This window comes from Dendrobates tinctorius, unplaced genomic scaffold, assembly GCF_039654945.1.
Source record: "Dendrobates tinctorius isolate UK_male_01 unplaced genomic scaffold, ASM3965494v1 ptg000326l, whole genome shotgun sequence".
NCBI classification, from domain to species: Eukaryota; Metazoa; Chordata; class Amphibia; order Anura; family Dendrobatidae; genus Dendrobates; species Dendrobates tinctorius.
Window position 1 is genome coordinate 17,079,051 of NW_027361993.1, and position 14,159 is coordinate 17,093,209.

The 14,159-nt window shown below is 43.2% G+C and overlaps 1 protein-coding gene across 7 annotated transcripts in view; it reads right to left on the reverse strand.

The window, feature by feature from the left end:
- AJAP1 (adherens junctions associated protein 1) overlaps positions 1-14,159 on the reverse strand; it is a 542,737-nt gene that overhangs the window by 342,746 nt on the left and 185,832 nt on the right. The window lies entirely within an intron of this gene.

The window sequence follows — 14,159 nt, forward strand, 5'->3', positions numbered from 1 at the left end:
TCCGTTTTTTTGGGTCTGAGCATGCTCAGTAGCTCTGCCCACAAGACATATATAAAAGCAAGACAGTGGGACCCACAGCCACACCCAACATGCCACCCAAGAAAGCAACCAAGCGCAGCAGGAGAAGGCAGGAGACCACTGCAGCACCATCAGCACCACCACCACCCCAAATGGAGCAGCAAATGGAACATGCTGAGGAGGGGAGGCCAGCAGCAGATGAGAGACGGTAATTATCAAATCCCCCATTCCTCCAAACTAGGGCTATTGAATATCAAGATACACCTGCGGGTACTGGGCGGCAGCGGCAGAGGGGTCAGGAAAAGAGTTATGCGCCACAGTTCTTGCATCTGAATGCATCTTTCCAGAACTGTCTAAAAGTCTTGTCAGAGCAAATCTCCGCAGGCTTTCAGCAGATCAACTCCAGCATTCTGGAGGTGAAGACACTTCTGCAAACCATGCATTCAGAAGCAAGATCTTCGCCAAACCACACCTTTTTCAGGTCTGTTGTGGAGCGCATGGCAACACTATCTCCTACCCAGCAGATGCATGTAATGCATTCGTGCCACGGTGCTCTACAGCAGGTTACCTCCCAACCTCCACCTCCCACCACTGTAGTTCCTCCACCTGCACCCCCTCCAGCCACTTTCCATCCTCGCCCTCCTATTACATCTGCACCCCCTCCAGCCACTTTCCATCCTCCCCCTCCTATTACATCTGCACCCCCTCCAGCCACTTTCCATCCTCCCCCTCCTATTACATACCAGCAACCTCACCAGTACCAGCAACCTTCCCAGTACCAGCAACCTCCCCAGTACCAGACATCTCCCCACTTCCAGCAACCTGCCCCGTACCAAACTCCTTCCCCGTACCAAACTCCTTCCCCGTACCAAACTCCTTCCCCATACAACTTTCCATCAACATCATCTGCTCCTACAGTCCCTGCCCAACCCTCCACTCCACCGCCCACCACCTCTTCTGCCTCCCACATGTCCACCCATTCTGTAGCTTTTTCCACACCATCACCTCTAACTGTTCCTTCCCCACCACGATCCCAGTCCTCTCTCCACACTCCCATTGTCGAAGTGTCCCGCAGCCCCTCCAGCAGTATTTCCACCCCACACTACACCGAGTTATGTTTTTTTTGTAATAAAAATGCCCATTTGGTTGGTTTCAAACCTTTATTAAAAAAGTTTTTTTAACTTTAAAAACAGTTTACACAAAAAAAAATATTTTAAATAAAAGTTAAATTATTGTTTACACTGGTTGTCTGTCATTTCTTTCTGCGGCGAAATATGTTTAAAAAAAAGGTTAAATACAGGGTATTTAAAAGGTAAAAAGGTATTCAAAACCAGGTATATAACTGTGGGTAAATTTTAGCTTTTTGCCACAGTTGTGTTCCTGGTTGTGTTTGAAGCAAAGTATTTCACCTGAAAAGTTGTGTTTATTGTTGGTGATTTCCTAACAATGTACACAACTTTTGTTAAAAGGTGAAATACTTTGCATAAAACACAACCAGGTACACACCTGTGGCCTAAAGCTAAAAATAGAGACCATGACAAGATAGCCAACTTTGGTTGGCAAAGGTATATACTGTTGGTCCAGAAGGTACACAAGTTTGGTTAGGGCACAAATCTTTCACACTCTGTCATCCTGCCAGTGTACTCTGCCTTGAGGTGACATAAAGTATAGTGCAAAATTGTCCCTCATTACTGAAACCGTCACAGAACTTCTAGTGGTAATATTTCCAATGACAACATCCATCTTCGCCAGTAACTTGCTCTTCTCTCCAACCTGCACTTTCTCCTCTACAACCTGTCAAAGAAGGGCTGTAGGAACATGCTATATATAGTTTTCCAGTAGCCAATCCCGTTCGGAAGGCCACAAGGGTCAATTTTAAAAACCAGATCCGGCGTAATCCGTCGAAAAACGGATAGAAAAACGGATGAACCGGATGAGACGGATCCGGTTTTGTCTGTCAAGAACAAGACAGATCCGGCAGAAAACCGGATCCGGCACATCAGGTTTTACAAAACATTTGCCGGATCCGGCATTCCGGCACGACGCCGGATCGCGCCTGACGCCGAAAACCTGATGTGTGAAAGTAGCCTTAACCTGACACATTTTGTTGGTTAGTGGAAGCGTAACCAGTCTGAGTTTAACAGTAAAAGTTCATTTGACAAATTTAGTGTATCCTGGGGAGCTCACACCAGTCCACGGCTTACAAAAGGTTCAATGAAGATCAGACCACTGAGATGCCCAGCAATCTTGTGTCCCTCATGTGAATGGAAAAGCAGTGAGCATGTGTGACCCCCACTGAATTCATTATATACTGTATATATAGAAGTGGTGGTGACACATGCTCATCACTGCTCCCATATATCCTGAGAAGCGAAAGCAGTGGTGGTCACTAGAGTTGAGCGAAACAGGTCGGCAAGATTCATAAGTCGCCGACTTATGCCAAAGTCGGGTTTTGCCGACCGAAACCCGACCATAGCGTGAAGTCGGCCATGCGGTCGGCAAAACGAGCGCCAAAGACGGATTTCCCAGAATGCTTGCAGGTGCCTTTTTTTCAGCCAATGAGCAAGGACGTACACTGTGGGCAACATGATGACATGTGCAGCATCCACTACCATCGTATATAAGGGCATTGCAGCGATTGGCTTGCTTTGGAGGCGTCATAGTGTCTATAAAAGCCCTGACCGCCGATCTCCATTTTACTTCTGCCAATCTTAACAGTAGGGAGAGAGTTAGGGCTGTAAAGATATAAGAAGTTCATATGTGCGTGTGCTGATAGCAATTGTGCTGTACAGTTAGTGTGCAGTGACAGGGGAGGATTTTCTTGTGTGCAGCAGCGCTGGTTATTAGGCTGCCTGATAGCTGTATTGCTGTGTGTACACTGCTGTGCAGACTGCATTTTACATAGCAATAATTCTTTTATTCTTTTTTTCTGCATAGTTACCGACCGTTCATTTTTTCCCACACCGTATAGAGCTGTACGCTCCTCACACACTACCGTGTACCGGCCGGTATCACAGACAAATACATGCTGACTATCTGTGTGTGACTCTGGAAATAAATACGGAGATTTAAATTTTCCCCTACACCGTATACAGCTGTATGCTCCTCATACAGTACCGTATATCTGCTGTTTGTATTATGGTCAAATACATACTGAGTGAGCGTCTGTGTGTGACTCCAGAAATATATATGTAGATTTAAATTTTCCCCTACACCATATACAGCTGTATGCTCCTCATACAGTACCGTATATCTGCTGTTTGTATTACAGTGAAATCCATACTGAGAGAGCGTCTGTGTGTGACTCCGGAAATATATACGGAGATTTAAATTTTTCCCTACACCGTACACAGCTGTATGCTTCTGATACAGTACTGTATATCTGCTGTTTGAATTACGGTGAAATCCATACTGAGAGAGCGTCTGTGTGTGACTCCGTAAATAAATATAAATTTAGATTTAAATTTTCCCCTACACCGTATACAGCTGTACGCTCCTCATACAGTACCATATACTGCATCTGCTGGTATTTTTGGTACATTTTCCAAAACATGAGAAAATATGGGAGAAGAGGCCACGATTATGAGCGGGGGGGGCAGCTGGTACTGATGGTGGTGGTGGTGCATCTGCTGGTAGTGCCAAAAGCACAATAGCACCTAAGGTAGGAGGTGTTGAGCAAGAATCATCGTCTGGCTCCAGAAGGCCTGGAAGGCTCCCTTTTCTGAGAGTAGGTGAACCGCTTTTAAAGCCGGAGCATCAAGAACAGGTTTTGGCTTACATTGCCGAAACAGCCTTTAGCTTTATCGCTTCCTCTTCTGAAGTTTCAAAAACTGCAAGCACTGAGTCATCAGTGCAGGCTCCTGGTCAAGAACAACACCTTTCCTTGTGTCCTTCACCCCCACCAAAAGTGAAGGATGTGGCAGGCCACACTTCAGATTACTCCCTGGAGCTCTTTTCACATACCATGCCTAAGTTATCAAGTGAAATCCTGAATTCCCCAGTCCAAGATGAATGTGACATGGAGTGTACTGATGCACAGCCAGTGCTATATGATTCTGCTGGTACATTCACCCAGAGCATTGCTTTGCCCTCGCAGTCTACTGAGCCAGATTCTGACCCTGATGAAACTCAGGTGCCCCTTCCCGCATACTATACCACCTTACACGGTGACACAGAGGAAGTTGCAGATGAAATTGAAGAGGAGGTGATGGATGACCCAGTTGTTGACCCGGATTGGCATCCATTGGGGGAAGAGGGTACCGCTGGCAATAGCTCAGAAGAGGAGGAGGATCCACAGCAGGCATCAACATCACAGCTGTGGTTATCTGGCAGGCCCGTAGCAGTCCAAAAACGTGTTAAAAAAAACAAAAATAGTTGCAGGACAGCTTGGCCAGACGGTCAAATTAACACAGCGTGCAAGCCCTGAAAATTTTTCCCATAGTAGGAAGAGTGCAGTGTGGCACTTTTTTGACCAAAATCCTACTGATGAGGCAAAGGTTATCTGTAAGAAGTGCGGAAGGACCTTTAGCCGAGGGAAAAATCACTGAAATTTGAATACCAGTTGCATGCTTAGACATGTAAACACCATGCACTTGCAAGCATGGACGGACTAAAAAAACCTCAGGTAGCACACGTGCACCTGCTCTGACTGAAGGTAACCAGAAACGCTACATCACTTCCCCCACTGTGAGCCTACCGGTTAGCACACCACCAGCAAAAAATGTTGAGGTGTCGTCACAAGGCCAAAGCAGTCAGGGAATCACAATGTTTTTCCAACGAAAGACTGCATCTAGGCCATCACCACCACCACCACCCCCACCATCACCAACCCCCTCAGTCCGCCATGTCCACCGCTAGTTCCACCATATGCAGCTCTCAAGTCCAGCTCACCCTAGCAGAGACTCTGAGTAGGACAAGAAAGTACTCATCCTCTCATCCGCGTACACTGGCTTTGAACGCCTACATTGCCAAACTGATCTAATTAGAGATGATGCCCTTCCGTTTGGTTGAAAGCACAGCATTCCGAGAGCTCATGGCCTACGCTGTCCCACGCTATGACCTACCCAGTCGGCACTTCTTATCTAGAAAAGCCATCCCTGCCCTCCACCTGCATGTGATCGACTGCATTGTCAATGCACTCAAACAATCAGTGAGTGGAAAGGTGCACCTCACAACAGATGCATGGGCAAGTAGGCATGGCCAGGGCCGTTACGTGTCCATTACTGCCTACTGGGTGAATGTGGTGGATGCAAGGTCCAAAGGGGACAGCGGTGGTGGGACAGTGCTGCCTAGCCCACGGCATAGGCAACAGTTGGCTGTAGGCATTTGATCCTCCTCCAGAAGTGAAAGCTCGTCGACAGAGCGCAGTTGCATGAGCACTCCATCTGCAGCTGCCAGTGTTGCACACGAGGTGTCCCACTGTCGAACAGCTAGTGGTAAGTGTCAGCAGGCTGTTTTAAAGATGATATCTTTGGGCGACAACAGACACACCGCGGAGGTACTGGCCGACTACTTGCAGCGACAAATTGAGTCAAGGTGGGCAGTCTACATCTTGAGCCAGGCAATGTAGTCAGTGATAACGGCCGGAATTTTGTGGCAGCCATAGCCCTTGCAAAACTCACACACATATCTTGCCTGGCTCACACTTTGAACCTGGTGGTGCAGTGCTTCCTAAATAATTATCCGGAGTTAACAGCCCTGCTCCAAAAGGTGCGAAGACTGTGCTCGCACATCCGTCGCTCGCCCGTAGACTCCAGTCGTATGCAGAAACTGCAGCAATTTCTCCACCTCCCCAAGCTCCGCTTAATCATAGACGTTGCAACAAGGTGGAACTCCACTCTGCACATGGTTGAGAGGCTGTGCGAACAGAGGCAGGCTGTAATGCATTTGTGGGAGGATACACGGGCAGGCAGTTTGAGGGCAGACATGGAGTTGTCAGGTGTGCTGTGGTCAAAGCTGAAAGACCTCTGTAAAGTCTTTCAGTGTTTTGAGGAATGCACACGGCTAGTAAGCACAGACGATGCCATCATAAGCATGAGCATCCCACTTATGCGTCTACTCATGCAAACTTTGACACACATTAAGGATTAGGTGTCTGCAGCAGAGGAGGAGGAGGGAAGCCTTGATGACAGTCAGGCATTGTCTGCTCAGGGAGCTGTCCAGGACGAGGTGGAGGAAGAAGAGGAAGAGGAGGAGGAAGAGGATGAGGGGGATGTTTATTTTGGGGAGGAGGATGCTTCTCAGGGATCAAGAGGATATGTTGGCTTGCCAAGGTCAGGTACAGGGTTTCTGCGTGACTGGAGGGATGTGGATTTGGCAGAAAGTGCTCCTCCACTGACTGGCAATGCATCATTGACACCTGGAACATTGGCCCACATGTGTGATTATCTCTTGCGGATCCTAAAAAGGGACCCCCGCATTGCCAAAATTTTGAAGGATGACAACTACTGGTTGGCCAGCATCCTCGATCCACGCTATAAAGGCAAATTACAGAACATCATGCCACAGGAGAACCTAGAGCTAATATTGGCAAACAAACAAGCAACTCTGGTAAACCGTTTGTTAGAGGCATTCCCAGCAAACAGCAGCGGTGCAGGTTCTACCACGAGCCGTCCTGGGCAACATGGAAGAGGTGTTCGTGGTGCACACTGCCGAAGTGGCATTGGAGACAGGGGTTTCATGACCATGTTGTGGAATGATTTCTCGAGTACCGCTCACACGACTGGTAATACTGAATCGATTGCAACAGACAGGAGACAGCAGTTGTCAACTATGATTCAAAATTACCTGTCCTCCCCTATCAATGTTCTCCCTCACAGTTCATTCCCCTTTGACTACTGGGCCTGTAAACTGGACACCTGGCCTGAATTGGCACAATATGCCTTACAGGAGCTCGCTTGCCCTGCTGGTAGTGTGCTATCAGAAAGAGTCTTCAGTGCTGCTGGATCAGTCCTGACAGAAAGAAGGACCCGACTGTTGACCCAAAATGTAGGTGATCTCACCTTCATTAAAATGAGCCAAGCCTGGGTTTCAAATGATTTTGTACCACCTTCCCTTGATGACACATAGGTTGCCAGCAAAATGGCTCACTTTGTCCTCCTCTTCCTCCGACTTCTCCAATTCCTCCATTTGCAGCTGCTGAACGTCCAGCCTACACCTCAACATATGCCAGTTTTTCCACGTCCCTAACTGGGCTGTACCCCCCTAAACTTTAGCCAAATAACCCCCAGTTTTCAATGCGTTACTATTATTATAAAGTAAATTATGGTTGACAAGCTTAAGTAATAAGAATTGATGTCGTTGCCATTGAATTGGGCACTGTAGGTGTGTTTACTGTCCTCCAATCACTGCCGACTTTTATTCCCCATTGACTTGCATTGGGGTCGGGTTTCGGTCGGAAATCCGACTTTTGCCGATAGTCGGCCGATTTCGTTCGACTCGACTTTTGGTAAAGTCAGGTGGTCCGAAACCTGATTCGACCCTCCCGGAGACAAAGTCGCTCATCTCTAGTGGTCACACTTGAACACTATCATTCCAGTCAATGTATTTTCATTATTCCCATGCTTCAAAATTCTTTTGAAAAAAAAAAATTCATTTTACATTGGTATTCATGTTATTACATTTTTCTTTATTGCCTTCTAATGAATGATAACATTTTATTTCAAAAGATAAAAACACCGAATTACACGCAATTAGTATAGTTGACCAGTAAAATATTCAAATGATAAAAAGGAAAATTTCCTAGGAAAAATATTAGTAGCCGTATTAATAATTATTATGATAATTTCAGCGCAAATAACTAGAAAATAAATGTAATAAATAGAAATAAACAATACGAAAAAAATACCAAAAATCATTAAATGTACATTTAAGTTCAGTTATTTTTTTACATTAAATAAATATTTTACTTGCTTTTATGTTTTTCATTTTAAATTGTTTCTCATGTTTTTATATTTTCCTTTATTGCTTTTTAATTAATGCAATGTGTTATCGCAGATGTCAAAAACAGCAAAGAAATAAGTAATAACATAGAACTAGTGTAGTTGACCAGTAAAATATTGGACAAAAAATAAGTAAAAGCATTTTTTATAATAATATGGAATACCGTATATTCTATATAATTATCCATATTATAACATAGAATAATTATCAATCTATAAAATAAACAATTATTATTTGTATTAGAATTTTTTTAGAAATGTCAGGGATATAAATCAGTGGTAGTAGTGAAAATAATTATAATTTAAGTGCAAATAACTATAAAATAAACTCAATCAGCAAAAATAACAAATAAATGATGAAAAAAATGATAACACAAAAAAAATTCTTTAAATGTACATTTATGTTCAGGTATTTGTTTTCATTGCAAGGATTTGTAAAAAAAAATAAAACTAATTTCATTGTGGGGTGAAACATACCTCTAACTCCCATGTAAGGTGCCAAAGCATGCCCCAATCCTCAATGTAATACTTCTCCATCTGTACCCGACAGCAGAAGCATTAAAATAATGCCCATTAAAAATGCCTGCTCATGTTGGAGATCTGCAGTGGTAATTAGGTTCAATATTGCAATGATGAGTCGCAATTAAATTGTAAAGAATACTCCAACATTTTTTTGGCAGAAACAATATTCACGGCAATCTAACTTTTAGCAATTTAATAAGTACAAGCAGCACTGCTGAAATTCATCACAAAATAATAAACTGACCGGCTGAACCCTTCTAGGGTAATTAATTGCTTTACCAATAAAGTAGAAGTGATTGGTTATTTATTTTGTTTTTTTTTAATGACATTTTGTCCACTATTACAGATTGAGAATTAAGAAATTTAAATTGACCAAATCAATCGAACTTACGTAATATTAAGAAATTAAGAAGTAAATTATATTTTGATTTAGAATATTATTTTAGTAAGGGTTTGCTCACACTGGCATATAAATCGGAGGACTGCAGTCCGATAAAAAATCGGATTGCACTGGGACCAATGTTATTCAATGAGGCAGTGCAGATCTGTTATTCTTTTTCCCACCTGTATTCGGCATGAGCAAAAATTAAAATTGCAGCATGCTGCGTATGGATGCATAAATTGGCCGAAAGTCACCAATGCAAGTCTAAGGGTGCAAGAAAAAAAAACATATGCGAAAGCCGGCAAGTCGCCGGATCTCGCGGAAAGCAGCATGAGCCTGGAGCAGCGGCTACTAAAAGCTTCATACAAGGCTCCATAGGCTTGGGATGACGGAATCGGGGAATGTCGTGGGAAACATTGGATTACATTGGACTTGCTTGGGGCCTTTTTGTATAGTAAATTGGTGAACAGTGTCTTATTTTTATTTGTCTCTCTTTATGTTTTTCAGATTTCCATTTGCGGACTACGTCGGATTCCCTGGACTATGTCAGACCTTCCCTTTTTTTGTTGTTTTAAAATAAATTGGTGAACCAGGGGAAAAGTTGGGAGTGTTTCTTAAAATAAACTATTTTTGTGTGTGATTTTTACTTTTATCTATTTTCTATCTATCAATTATCTATCTATTATCTATCTATAATATATCTATTATCTATCTATTATCTACGTATTATCTATCTATTATCCACCTACCTATCTTTCTATCTATTGTCTATCTATTATCTATCTATCATCTATCTATTATCTATCTATCTCTGTATCTCTCTATCTACAGTATTATCTATCTATCTATTATCTATCTATCTATTATCTATCTCTCTATCTCAATAGAAAAAACAGACAGCAGCACAAACTTGAGCAGATTTTGGGTGCAATAGTCCTGAATAATGCGGTTGTCCAACGCAAAAATATAAATCAGGCAGCACTTCAGTTCAAGGAAAAATTGTGAACTTTAATCCAGCACCAAGTGGTGCAACGTTTCGACCTCACAGCACGGTCTTTCTCAAGCATTACAAAGACCGTGCTGTGAGGTTGAAACATTGCACCACTTGGTGCTGGATTAAAGTCCACAATTTTTCCTTGAAAAGGAGTGCTGCCTAATTTTTTTCTATTTAGCTCTCTATCTCGCTATCTACAGTATTATCTACAGTGCCTTGCGAAAGTATTCTGCCCCCCTGGAACTTTTCAACCTTTTCCCACATATGCTTCAAACGTAAAGATACCAAATGTAAATTTTTGGTGAAGAATCAACAACAAGTGGAACACAATTGTGAAGTTGAACAAAATTTATTGGTTATTTAAAATTTTTGTAGCAATTCAAAAACTGAAAAGGGGCGTGCAATATCCTCGACTCTGCCCTCTCTTTCAAACCACATATCCAAGCCCTTGCCTCCTCCTGCCGCCTCAAACTCAAAAATATTTCCTGGATCCGTGCATTCCTCAACCACAGAACCACAAAAACACTAGTGCACGCCCTTATCATCTCCCGCCTCAACTACTGCAACCTCCTACTCTCTGGCCTCCCCTCTAGCACTCTGGCACCACTCCAGTCCATCCTACACTCTGCTGCCCGACTAATCCACCTGTCTCCCCGCTATTGCCAGGCTTCCCCCCTATGCCAGGCCCTTCACTGGCTTCCTATTGCCCAGTGGCTCCAGTTCAAAACCCTAACCATGACCTACAAAGCCATCCACAACCTGTCTCCTCGATATATCTGTGACATGGTCTCCCGGTACCTACCCACACGCAACCTTTGATCCTCTCAAGATCTCCTTCTCTACTCGCCCTTATCTCTTCTTCCCACAACCGCATATAAGACTTTTCCCATGCTTCCCCCATACTCTGGAACTCTCTGCCGCAACACATCAGACTCTCACCAACAACGGAAACCTTCAAGAAGAACCTGAAGACACTCCTGTTCCAACAAGCCTACAGCCTGCAATGACCCACAGTCTACTGAACCACCGCACAACCAGCTCTACCCTCTCCTAGTGTATCCTCCCCCATCCCTATAGACTGTGAGCCCTTGCGGGCAGGGTCCTCTCTCCTTCTGTACTTGTGTGTTCCTTGTCTTATACGTTTATTGTACTTGTCTATATTTCCTCTTTTCACATGTAAAGCGCCATGGAATAAATAGCACTATATAAATGTATAATAATAATAATAATACTAATAATATATATATATATACACACACAGTATATATACTGTATATATACTGTATATACATATCCATTTATATAGCTATCTATTTATCATCTATCTACTGTATATCTAATATCTTTCTATATGATTGCTTTATTCTTTTTATTAACCAGCTTTTCAATTTACATAGAGTATTATACAGGGTGGGCCATTTAATGAATACACCTGGGTGGGCCATTTCTAAAGTTGCATCCAAAATGGCCAACTTCAAAATGGCCACCATGGTCACCACCCATCTTGAAAAGTTTCCCCCCTCCCATATACTAATGTGCCACAAACAAGAAGTTGATATCACCAACCATTTTCATTTAATTTAGGTGTATCCATGTACATGGCCCACCCAGATACATCCATATAAATTGCCCACCCTGTAGTATGGAAATAATGATGTAAAAAACTAATTGCACACAGGTCCGAGCAGAGAAAAAAATTGCACACTCGCATTGCATGACAAAAGCTCTTGTGCCGTGTTGTGACACGTGATGCCCAACGCCCAGTCAGCAATGGCATCACAATCTCTGCCTATTTAGGGATTGAAAATGAAGAGCAAGCCAGGGATCAGCTGCAGTCTGAACTTCCTCTTCATGTTCAATCTGTGCGAAGGCGGAGACAGTGACTGATTGGGCTTCGGGCATCATGTGTCACAACACCGCGCGAGAGCTCCAGGACTGCAAGTGCTGACAGTACTGGAATGGTGCCAGCACAGGAGGTGAGTATAAGCTTTTTTATTTTATTGGGGCCAAACATTTCATTCAAGATGGAGCTGTCCAAGTAGTGGACAACCCCTTTAAGAATAGGTTCTCTAAACAACGAAACTTTAGAAGATGAGTGATGCAATGACACATTTCTTGGCTCTTGATAAAAGGATACCAAAGAAATAACTTTGTCTCCTGGAAGATTTGGCATATCTTTCCACATACTTTCAGACAATGCCCCCATGCTTAGCACATTCAGAAAATTATCTAAAATGGAGCCCAGGAGCATACAGGAGCACAGGAAATTATATAGTGCTAAAATTAGGGTTCTTTGTCACCAACATAACAAAAATCAGCTGTCGGATTTTCGTAATTTAGATCATTTGAGAGAATCTGGTAATTTATGGGGTTTATTTCTTTGGACAATCTGTTTTGAGGCTTGTATGTGGGTTGTGGTGTGTGGTCTTGGTATGCAAAAGGATGTCAAATGCACTATTTGTGATTCGAATGCATTATGTCTAACACAAATTGCTCAGACAAAAATCCCATTTTGTTACTTTTTATTCCTTCCTTTAAAATCTCCCTGATGTTCCTTACTATTTGATTTTGTACTGTTCAAAAACATTTTGCTGTGTCACCCTGTGCCTTTAAAAAAATAAAAAATAAAAATTTCTGTGTTTCATTTGAAACTTCAAAAAATTAAACTGTAGTGTAAGGGGTTGGAGAATTAACCCCTTTAAGCCTTCTTATTGTATGTATATATTTAATATATATATAGTCCAGAGCCTCTCACCTTGCCAAATCAGATCTCATACTTTGCACTGACGAGAGCCAACAGCTCGAAACACCGTGTCTGCAAATTGAGATTCTGATTTGGCTTGTATCCTAAGTCATACTACAAGACTCGTTAAAGGGTTGATTGTGACTTGTAGGATCGCTACTACCAATAGGTGGCGCTGTAGAGTAAAAGTCCTCTTTCTTTCTGAAGAGGCAATTTGCATATTATTTTCCCAGAGGAGCATTGCACGGCGAATAAGTCTCCTTACCTTGACAAGCCACAGCTGGCATGTCACTCTCCGCAAGGAGAAACCTTACTTGTTAGACCCTAGTCCAGAGCCTCTCACCTTGCCAAATCAGATCTCATACTTTGCACTGACGAGAGCCAACAGCTCGAAACACCGTGTCTGCAAATTGAGATTCTGATTTGGCTTGTATCCTAAGTCATACTACAAGACTCGTTAAAGGGTTGATTGTGACTTGTAGGATCGCTACTACCAATAGGTGGCGCTGTAGAGTAAAAGTCCTCTTTCTTTCTGAAGAGGCAATTTGCATATTATTTTCCCAGAGGAGCATTGCACGGCGAATAAGTCTCCTTACCTTGACAAGCCACAGCTGGCATGTCACTCTCCGCAAGGAGAAACCTTACTTGTTAGACCCTAGTCCAGAGCCTCTCACCTTGCCAAATCAGATCTCATACTTTGCACTGACGAGAGCCAACAGCTCGAAACACCGTGTCTGCAAATTGAGATTCTGATTTGGCTTGTATCCTAAGTCATACTACAAGACTCGTTAAAGGGTTGATTGTGACTTGTAGGATCGCTACTACCAATAGGTGGCGCTGTAGAGTAAAAGTCCTCTTTCTTTCTGAAGAGGCAATTTGCATATTATTTAATATATTTATATTGTTGTTGCTGTATTACCCATGTATTATATGTTGTGTTAATGCTGTTACCTGTGTATGGTAGGGACAGTGCAATCTGGGTTGTGGTCACTAAATGGGGGCATAGAGGTCACTACTGTAGTTAGCAATATAAGAGTTAACTATAGGAGAACTTAGTTGGGGAATAGTCGGGGGACTGACCCCTGTGTGCTCAGGTGGGCTGTATGTCTGAGCTGCCTAACTACCCCATAATGTTAAAGGGTATTCCCAGCCATCCATGGGAGGAATTTAGAGAAGAGCCAGATACAGCTGAACCAGCAGTAGAGAGGAAAAGAAGGAAGTAGAGGAAGATGCAAGGTCACCGTAAAAGTGTACAGGCAGGTCACTCCAGTATGTGATGGATAGCCTCGTGGGCTGGATCTCTGTTGTCTGAGGCAAAGCAGATGGGAGAATGCTCTACCGAGGTGACGTTCTACCAGGAGGACACTGAGGGGTCATCTGAGACACCCCGTCCTGCAGAAACAGTGAAGCAAGGAACAGCGAAGGGAAAGATGAAGTAATGTGCCGTCTTTACTGTGTTGGAAATGCTGGATACTACGTGGAAGTGCTGTGTCCTGAAGTAAATAAATATGCTCAGTTAAGAGTTGCTCTGGATTGTGTCTCTATTCTTTGGGATCCAGG